Source organism: Alligator mississippiensis, chromosome 3, assembly GCF_030867095.1.
Source record: "Alligator mississippiensis isolate rAllMis1 chromosome 3, rAllMis1, whole genome shotgun sequence".
Taxonomy (NCBI): Eukaryota; Metazoa; Chordata; order Crocodylia; family Alligatoridae; genus Alligator; species Alligator mississippiensis.
The window spans coordinates 290,038,432-290,048,597 of NC_081826.1; positions in this window are offsets into that span (position 1 = coordinate 290,038,432).

The window sequence follows — 10,166 nt, forward strand, 5'->3', positions numbered from 1 at the left end:
TGGGCAGCCAGGAGAAGAATCCACAGAGGGCCAGGAGAGTGGGTCAGTCAGCAAGATGAAGGCTACCTGAAAAGGTAGTGGTTCTGGGTTTTAGCCTGGGCATTGCTGCCAACGGAGCGGAAACTACCCTATTGTTGTTTAGTCAATAAATATTAAAGACAATGTGCAGTCAACCAGTTTCAAGGGCAGGGCTGGAGGGAAACCTGAGCACTGCCCAGCCTGTGACTCAACAGTTGGAGCACATTGCTGGGAAACAGATATAGGTTCAAACAGTTGGGTGAGGGAGGCCCAGAACTGAGTCTTCTTCTCCCTAGGCACATGCCCTAACTATTAGGCAAGAGAGCCTGCCACCTCCATTTTACTTCTGGCAGGTATGAGCATCCCCATTCTGCCACAGGAGCAAATGAGATCCAACCTGTGCAAGAACTGCAGTTTTGCAGCTACCTCAATGCCACGTAGGTACATACAAGTGACATTGAATTTATTGCTAAATGATTTGCTCAAGGCTCCATAGGAAGTCTGTGGCAGAGCAGGGAGGGTAACTCTGGTCTCCAAGGGGTAAGCTGTAGACTATATAGTATATATAGTCTATATAATAGACTGTATCTACTGGACAGTCCTAATTCTTACAACGTATTTCTAGGGAGAGAAACAATGATGGTGCTTGGAGACATAGCAGTTCTAATAAAAGCTCTCAGCCCAGCATCATGCATTTCAAACAGTGCATGCATGACTTGTATATAAAAATACAGCAGGTAAAGTTTTCAGATGAGCCTGTGTGATTTAGGAGACTAAGTCACATTCATTCACTGAAAGTTAGGCTCCTAAATCCCATTGGCTTTCAATGATGAACTCTTACATCATTGAGGAATGACTTAGGACAATTTTACACTAGGGCAATTTTACCTACTGGGTATATACAGTAGAAATGGGCATGGTGGTATGAGTGGAAAGGACTTGTCCCAGTTACTTTCTAGTCCATAAAAAAGATTTCAGGGTTTTCAAACCATGTTTGGATTTATCGCTAGTGAAAGGGATCTGATTTTGCCTATGTTACCAGGTGTTCATCTCCATGCGGTGATTTGATGCAAGTGTAGACACATCATAAGTGCTTGGACATAGAGCCCTGCAAGGTGAAGTTCTAATTTACACACAGATTACATTCAGTGTGGGTAGCAGAAATGCAAATTTACCTACACAACCCAAGCAGTGCATCTCAAACCAGACCTGAAGGAAGCAGCCCTAAGCATACAGGCCTTGGCTACTCTTTCAAGAATACTAGCAAAGGCGCCAATTAATTCTGGGTCTTGTGATATAGATATTATCCTCTTTGGAACCAGACTCAAATCACTGAATACCAGGCTGGATTTGAATCAGCCACCTAAATAGTTCCTTGAACTTTAAAAAAAAAAATCCTCTCAAGCCTTCAGCTGCTGGTTAAAATGCATTACCTGACTGTTGTTATCCACTGAATGTACTGACTTGATGCATATTGCCATTTATCTAGATCATGAGTTCTTTGAAGCTGAGGTTTCTGTCTGTACAGCACCTGGCACATTGGGGCCTGATCCCTGGCTGAGGTCTGACGGCATGACAGAGAAGTCAGTGCTAAACAGAGAGAAGAGATACGTACAGACAGACACTATTAATAGTACAAACGACATGAAATTCAGATGTAGCTGTCTGCTAGGAGTCAGCAAGAAGCTTCCTATTAAGCCTAACAGCATCAGCTCTGTTTGGTTAAGTATAAGAGAGAAATACTGCAGTGATATGCTCATATTTCTGAAGTGCAAAGACAATGCATTCATAGTTCCAATGTTAGGACTTTTCTCTTTTTCTATTAACAGTAACCCAAATGGGATCTTTAAGCTGAAGAAGATGAATCCACCTGATTCACAAAGCAAACAAGCTGCTGGGGAACTTTTTAGGGACTGTTTAAATAGAAAAACAGCACAAATCTTCTCAATGCAAATTCTGATCTGTATTGGTGGAAGAAGAAAAGTCTGACCAGGTACAACCTTGTCTTAACTGAATTTAAGTTGTCATTTGCTGTACTGGGGGGTGCTCACGCCTGGCTCACGGGCCAGATCTAGCCTGAGGAGACATAGCATCCAGCCTGTGGGGACCCCCATGAGGCAGGACATTTAGCAGTGAGAAGCAGTGGATCCAGCCCCGCCTGAGCCTTTGCCATGTAGCCGGAGCAAGCCTGGGCTTGTGCAGCTTTATTTACCCCTCTGCCCTGCCCCTGTGCCCATGCATGTCCAGATTGGGCCAGGCCACTCCTGCCCTCCACACATCTGAATGCAGCCAGGCCCCCTCCTCTGCCACCCCACAGCTGGATTGGGCCCCTGCTACACCAGTCCTGCAAGTCAGATCCATCCCACTGGTGGGATTCAGCCTGCAGATGGCCCTTGCACTGCCCATCCAGCTTGCAGGGTGAAAAGGTTGGGGCACCATCGTTTGATGTCACTGTCACAAGAACATGCTCAGAGAAGTGAACTGGGGAGAAGAGTCAGCCTAGTGGGAGTGCTTGAATTTTGTTAATGAACTGATGAACGTCTTAGTTTCTCCAGGTTGCTGTTATAAATCCAGGGTGGCTTGCTAATGACTGGCAGGTCCCTTCATCTTGCTCATCCTCTAGGTAGAAAAAGATGTGGCTTTTATTTGAATGGATGGTTGTGCAGATCGCAAACAGTGTGATGCACGTGGCCTTCTGGTTGGCAGAGAAGGGGCTGAATGAATCAGAAGCCTCTGTCTGCACTGCGAGGAGGCAGGATGACGGAGGAGGCTGGTGTTGCTGGGGCCTGGACAGGATTAGGTGTGGGAATACATGAAAAGCTTTGCTCTACAGGACATTCACAACAACACCTTTCTCTGTACCAAAGTCTCACGCGGGCAGCAGCCGCCCAGGGAGGGTGAAGCAGAGCAGAGGGCACACATTGGGAAGGGGGCTGATCAGGTCTTCCCTCACAACATCTAGATCAAGACGTTGGCCCACCGTGCGAGTGAGTAGCGTGCACAAGGGGCTCCTTCCCCTAGTTTAATGTGCATTGCCAAGCAATGAGGTGCAGATCCTCTTCCCTCTGCCAGCACACCCGCCTTGATCACAGGTCCAGGGGAAGCCATTTGATCAGACTTCCTTCTTCCAATATTGTCAGCACCTGTTTGCCACTTGGATGGGCATTTGGGGTAGGCAAGTCCCATGGGATCAGATCCCAAGACACGTTTCTGAATGTCTTTTCTGTAAGGCTTTCCTCCCCTGCATCAGTTCTGGTGATGTCTGTGTGGGCTCTGACATGAGCCTAAGGACAGCGCTGAGGGCAAACTCTGCCCACTCGCACCCACTCAGGACCAGTCAGTGTGTGCCTTACGTAGCAACTCAACCTCATTTGGACTCGAGCGCACAGCACTCCTGGGTTTGCTCCACAGACCCTGTAAATGTAGCGTCTTTGGAGAGCCCTGCCCCTGCCAAGACCAGCATTTGCTATGAGTGAGTTCAGTGGGCCCGGCAGCTCGGCTCATGCTAACCTGCCCCCCTTACTGCTTGGTTCTTATCTGTGGGAACAGGGTGTGCAGGGGGACCTGGCTGGGTCACTGAGTTTTCTCCCCTGTCTCACACCTGAATTCACCCATTGTTTTTTACATCTTTTCTGGCTTTCAAAAAAAAAAAAACATCCAACCCAAAACCCCAAACCCTGACAAGAATTGGGTTGAACAAGTTTTTCAGCTGTAAGAAGGTTGCTTGAAGCCACAAGAAAAGAACCGCAGCCCTTTTAAGCAGGGCTGTTCCTTTTCTTTCCCCGGCTGTTTTTCTGACAGTGAGTGATGTGTTCTCAGATCAAGATCAATTCACTGAGCAGGAGAACAAAGGCACTACACACACCGCAATGTTCTGGCATGCAGCATCGAAACACATCCACCCGCCTGCGGGCCATACGGCAGCTCCAGCAAAAGTGGCCTGGTAGTCTGGACAGACCCACAGGCACAGGGCCTTCTGTGAAAGGTCTTGTTAACATTTTTCACTTAAGGAATTGCTGCAAACTTCTGGACCCCCGAGCTCCAAGGAAAGGGTTGGGTTTTTTTTTATAAGCCAGCCCCGAGACCAAGTAGCAAACTAAAGACAAATGCATCAGCAATGACAGTCCAGTTAAACGAATACAGCTCTGCTCCCTTGCCCCTTGGGCCTTACTTGTCCATTGTCCTGGCCATAAAATCTTTCCTGTCATTTGAGAGGTACGGTAACACGTTTGGAGCAAACTTGATCTCCTGCTGCAGTTTGGAGCAGAATTAATGTGTCATGGGTCCTTACCAAGGGCCTAATCAAAAGCCTTCTTAAGTCAATAGGCAGACAAGGTTCTTTGGATGAATTTGCTATCATTTATTAAACCAACTTCAATAGTTGGAAAAAAAATTTTGGCTAGCTTTTGGGTTTAAAAACCCTTCGTTAGGCTGAGGAAGTCTGCAGTTGGTATGTGCTCTTCCTGGACTTAAGTCCATGGGAGTCTTTCTGCTGATCTCAGTGCATTCGGATCAGGACTGAAGCTGGCTCCTCTGCAACCTCAGGGCACCTTGGACAACGGCTCCTGGAGAAGATGTGCTGCCCATAGCAGGGAGGAGCAGGCAGAGATGGGTGATGAACCATGGTGAAACACGGCGGTGCCTCCTGTCTACACAGAACCAAGGGATCCTTGTTTTGTGGATTGCCAGGACCCCTGGGTATGGCGGTCTCATCCCCTGAAAACAGCGTACCCCGGACTTTTCTATCTAAAAAGCATGCTTTTCAGTGAGGAAACCTCAGTGATTTCCTACCCCTCTGGTTTCACCTCCTGCACTTTTATGGCAGGTACATTAGAAATACATATGACAGGTAATTAGATGTAGCACTAAGGACTTGATTCACCTAAGGAGGATGTAGGCACCTGACTTGACCTGATGGCCTGCTCAGCTGCCATCTAACCCTACATATTCATTGGAACAGAGGCTGGAAACCAGGGCTCTCCATCATAGGAGTTTGCCTAAGCCCCGGGGCTGCAGAGCCATGCTCATGCTTGCATGCTTTCACTCTCTTTTAGGCTCAATGAGCATTTATTTTATACAAAGTGGAAAAGCCTCCGTCGGAGGGATGTCCTACCACCTGGTCACCCTCTGAAAAGATGCCAAAGGTTGGTCCAAGTCACCTAAGGCAGAAGGTGAATTTAAATTTGAGGCGACTGCTCCATGCCCTGGGCTGTTAGGTAAAAAGGAAATCTTTCTTCAGTGAGAAAGGACTGGCATAAGCACCTCCTTCCAGGACAAAGTTCAGGACCAGGAACCCCAGGTTTGCACAAAGCCCATGGCCCCTGCTCGTAGCTCTCAGATGGGTTTGTAACCCCAGTTGCCAGCATTTCCCGCTGGCTAAGGCAGCTGCCCACTCATCATGGTGGCTTTTGGCTCATGTATCGTAGGCAGAGCCTGGGCACATAACTCATGGCTGGGGATTTCACTAGACAGTGGAGCCAGAAAGTTCTGCAACACTGAGCATTGCAGCCCTCATGTCATTTCATGGCTCACGCCCTGAGTCTAAGATGATTTCACATAATACATATTCAATATATCTATGAAGCTCAACGGCTGTAGCTGTACAGTAGAGTCGAGTCATAGAACTAGGTTGTCTTCAAAATTGCCACAGGGTCTCCCCATGGATATTTTGGAAATGTCAGAACTGATCCTCGAGGTTTTTTAAAGAGGTCTTGAGAGATGAATAACAAAATGGGCAGAAAGGTTACTATCAAAATAGCGAAGGAGCATGATCATCTGTATGTGATGTGCGTCTCTGTTTCAGCTGCATATTCTCTGCGCAGCTGTCCAATGGCTAATGCAAAAGAACATGCTCAGAAAGGTCAGGAAGGTAATTAAAGAGACAAAAGAGCAGGTGTTGAGCCAAAACATTTGCCTACCAGATTGCATTTCCTTAGGTTTATTAACCATTAAGTGTTTTTTAAAGGGTGGATCATAAAGATAATGAACTGAACTGCGAGTACAGACAGAATTCCTTCAAAAATTATTCCCTTTCAGTTCTGCAAATGTTTGAAAAGCAAGCTGCTTTATTAAAGCATTACAATAGGGGGGGACCTGATCTTAGATCCCCAGCAAGGCAAACTCAGTCGAACTGGTGGATTAAATCAGGTTTACAAATGCTTTTTTTCCATGGCTGGAACAGGGGAAGCAAGCAGTATGAACCAATGAGTCTAACTCACAGGGTGGATTTAAACCAAAGTAATTGGCACTGTCTATTTTAATCATAGTTTAAATCAACAGCAAGAAAACATGTTTTAAAGCCATGTTTTTAGTTTAATCTTGCAAGGTTGCTTTTGTACTTTTTTACTTCTTTTCCTAGAGGAATTTTGATTCTCATTTGCCACTAAATATAGTCTTTTCCATATAACTGGTATGACTTTTTGTTATTAACCACTCTGATATCAGCGCTTATTTGTTTAACCAGTTATATCATTTATTCGATTCTTAATGTTTATATCTCATTTACACTCAAAGGGTGAATGACGCATCGCTTGCTCACCTGTGGTTCGTGTCAAGATTCAGTTAGCGAAAATTCGATTGAATTGAAAAGTGCAAAGACGAGCATTTAAAAATGATGTTTATTAACTAAATAAAATAATGTGAAAGGCACTGGATAAGTGAGGGAGGGGGGGAAATAAGCTTATCAAACCGTGTTTTATTTAAAACTAATATTTATTAAGCAACGGTAGTATTATCTGGAGTTGGTGAAATGGACTGACTGAAGGTCATGGTGACCAGGATTTCGAACTAGATCTCAACCTTTTGCATCTTGTTTTTCTTCAGAGGTGGAGAAGAAAACAAGCTTTCCTGCTTCTTTCACCTCTGGTAGTATTGAAGCTGGAAGGGTGCAGGGAATATGTGACAGGCAAGGATTTGTGTGCAAGAGATCTTGTATTGGAGCAACTGCATGGCTGGAGCAGACATAGATAAGTTTTTGGGTATCCCAGGACCCTCCTCAGGTCTCTGGGAGAGAAGCAGACACAGTTGCTCTGTTCTTGAACTCTGCTGTATCTGCTTCCCTCCCAAAGACCTGAGGAAGAGTACTGTGACACCCAAAAGCCTGTCTATGTCTATCCCAACCATGTAGTTTGTCCAATAAAAGATACCACCCATGAGAATATTTATTCTGCAATTGCAGAAAAAACTTCTGCTTTCAAAAGCTGATTTAAGACATCAACAAACTCTGGTTCACAAGTGACTTCCACCAGCACAGTCATGTGACTCCTTTCTAAAACTTTGGCAGAGCAAAAAGAAATAAAAAAAAGATCTAGCAAGTACTGCTTGGCATAGGCACTGACCCCGTGGGTGCTCCAGGGCTCAAGCACCCACCGAAACCCCCAAGCTACATTGAGCAAGTTGGGTTGAAATAACATGCTACCTCTTCTGGGCATGTGCGGGAACACAAAAAAAATAAAATAAAAGCACGCACCGGTGAAAACTAAAGGTGGTGCCTATACTGTGCTTGGAGATTTGTTTAAAATGTATTGGAATGATTGTAATAGATTGTTGTAAGTTTAGGCCTTAACACAAGTTGTCATCATTTAAACTGAATGTTAAATGGGCTTATTTTTAAAAGGATCATTTATTTAATTCAAATAAATAGAAAACTAACAAAAACAATTATTACTCTTTGTTCCCCTTATTGGCTCACTGTGTCTCAAGCCTGCTTTGTGTTGCAGGGACTCATACAAAGAATGAGACTCGGTCGTATTGTGCAGAGAAGAAGCAGTCGGGTCCAGACCGAAGTGACTCCCCCTGGTATAACGGAGCGCTCAGATAATGCAAAGCAAACTTGCCTGCCTGCTGTGCCATCCACTACCTAGCCAGACAGAGGATGCATCCTGGCCTGGGGCCAAAGTGTGCTCTTTTCTCTTTGTTCCCAGCTGCCACATCTATTGTGAACCTAGATCTAGTTCAGGGGCAGGCAAAATGCAGCCCAGGGGCTTGGTCCAGCCCACCAAGGGGCTTTCTTCACAGTGGGTCCCGCGGCCCTGCCCAGCTCAGACACGCAGCGGGGCTGGGGTGGTGTGGCAGCAGGAATTCGCTTCCTGGCACGCATGGCATCAGCGGCTTCTTCTGGCCGCTGCTGCCAGTGTCACCCCCGCTGCTGGACCCAGCGGCGCTGCCCGGGCACCCCGGCCTGCCCACCTTGCACCCACCACTGGGGGCATGGGATGGAGTAGGTGGGCGAGGTCTCCATGAAGACCAGCCAGGGACCCCCAGGGGCAGGGGGCACTCAGGCAGGTGGATGGGGCTGCAGGTGGGCGGCGAGTGGTGTTTGGGAGTGGGGGGTCTCCCCATTCCTGGGTGTGGGACCCAAATTTAGGTGACTCTCTTTGCAGCCCGGGGGTATTCCTGCTGCTGCAAGGCCTTCTGGAGTACTTGGCATTACGAGGAACGCGGGCTTGTGTTTGCAAAGCACAGTCATCCTCTGCCCCTCCCTCCTCCTGTCCCCGTCCGCCATATCCTGCTTGATCAACCCAACTTTTAGTCTGCAAGAGCTGTTATTTTTCCCCATTGGAGGTCTGACTGCTCCCACTGATTGTGGTGGTTGCACTTTTCCTTGCGACCAGGAAGGCAGGTAAGTACCCATCCCACCCAGCGAACGGGTGCCAGTTCCTCTACGTGCAGGCGCTGGCTAGGGGGTCTCCGGAGGGCTGTGCTAAGCTCCTTTTCTCCTGGAGGCTAATCTTCATTCCTGAACCACCGTGCAGCCAACCTTTCCTGGCTCCGAGCCTGGGAGCAGGAGTCTGTTGCCAAATGCAGGTTTCCTTAGCAGCCTGCTGAGCAGGAGATCCTCTCCTTCGCCATTTCCCCGCAAGGCAGTTCATGCCAGTGCCCAGGCTTTCCTCTATTGATTGACTGGAGCTCTTTCAGCAAGTGCTTTAACGTCATGAAAGCAGGGCCACTACAACAGAAAAATCACCTGCCACGTCCTTGCGAGCTTCCCTTGCCAGAGAGCCTCCGAACTGTCACGGCTATACCCCCTGTAGGGGCACTTGGTGGTGGTATTCCCACTGAAGCCATGCCAGTCTGCACCAGCTAAAGACCTGGTCCTCAGTCTGGGTGAACTGGCAGTGGAAAGCCAATGCATTCAACTGCCTGGTCAGAGTGGGGATGAATTGTGAGAAATCAATTATGCTTCCATGAATCCATCTTGGTGAGTGTTTGGGGACCAGATTCGCAGCTGGGGGAGGTCAGTGTAGCTCGACCCTTTTTAGCATACCAGCTGAGGAGCTGGCTTCATGGGAGCAGTATCTGAGCATCTTGCATACGCTGGAGAACTTCTCCCTATCGGGGCTACACCCTCCGTAGTATGGGGTATAGCAGAGTTAACACGCTGCCTGGGTGAGCAAGGGTGCTTTTTTGGTGTGCCAGATAGCCACTAAGGCATGCGGCTCCTTCCAGACGAGAAGTATCCTTGTTTCAGGGAGTAACTGAGAGGAAGTTCAGAGATATTTGTCCTTCCTGCTTCTGGGAGAAATGGAGACTATTTTAGTAACAGCATCACCAGCACTTGTGCACACTTCAGATGTGGTTCTGGTAGCTCAAGTTGTGCCTTTAATCATCCTGACACATTGCCTGCTTGCATTAACTCATTCAGAAACAGGCCACAAACTCACTTAACAGAAGCATTATCCCCATTGCTGGGGGTCTGAGGTCCAGAAAGGTTAATGCTAGGGTGTTCTAAAACTTGCACATGTCCTGCACCTTGAAGAGGGCTCCATGTGTGCTTTGAGACTTGCAAAACCACCCCTAGTTGTGCTCAAGGCCCTTAAGTATACCTGGTCCTGAGGACCGGATTGTTTGAAGGATGTTTAAGCACCTAACAATGTAAAGAGGCACCCGCTATTTCTCAGAAGCCTAGGTGCTTTCACATGAATCCCACCGATGTGTTTAAATACTACCAAAAATCTGAGTGTTCCCAGAAGTTACTGCTACATAGTTTGCTGTCTGATCAGCAATCGGGAATATTAAAAGCTGGTTGAAGCATTTTTGTTTAAACAGGTTTTCATTGGAAAATGCTGCTCCTATAAATTGTGTGTGCGCACGCATACACACACACGCACACACTCAAAATCTGATTGATGTCAACAGCATTTTCCATT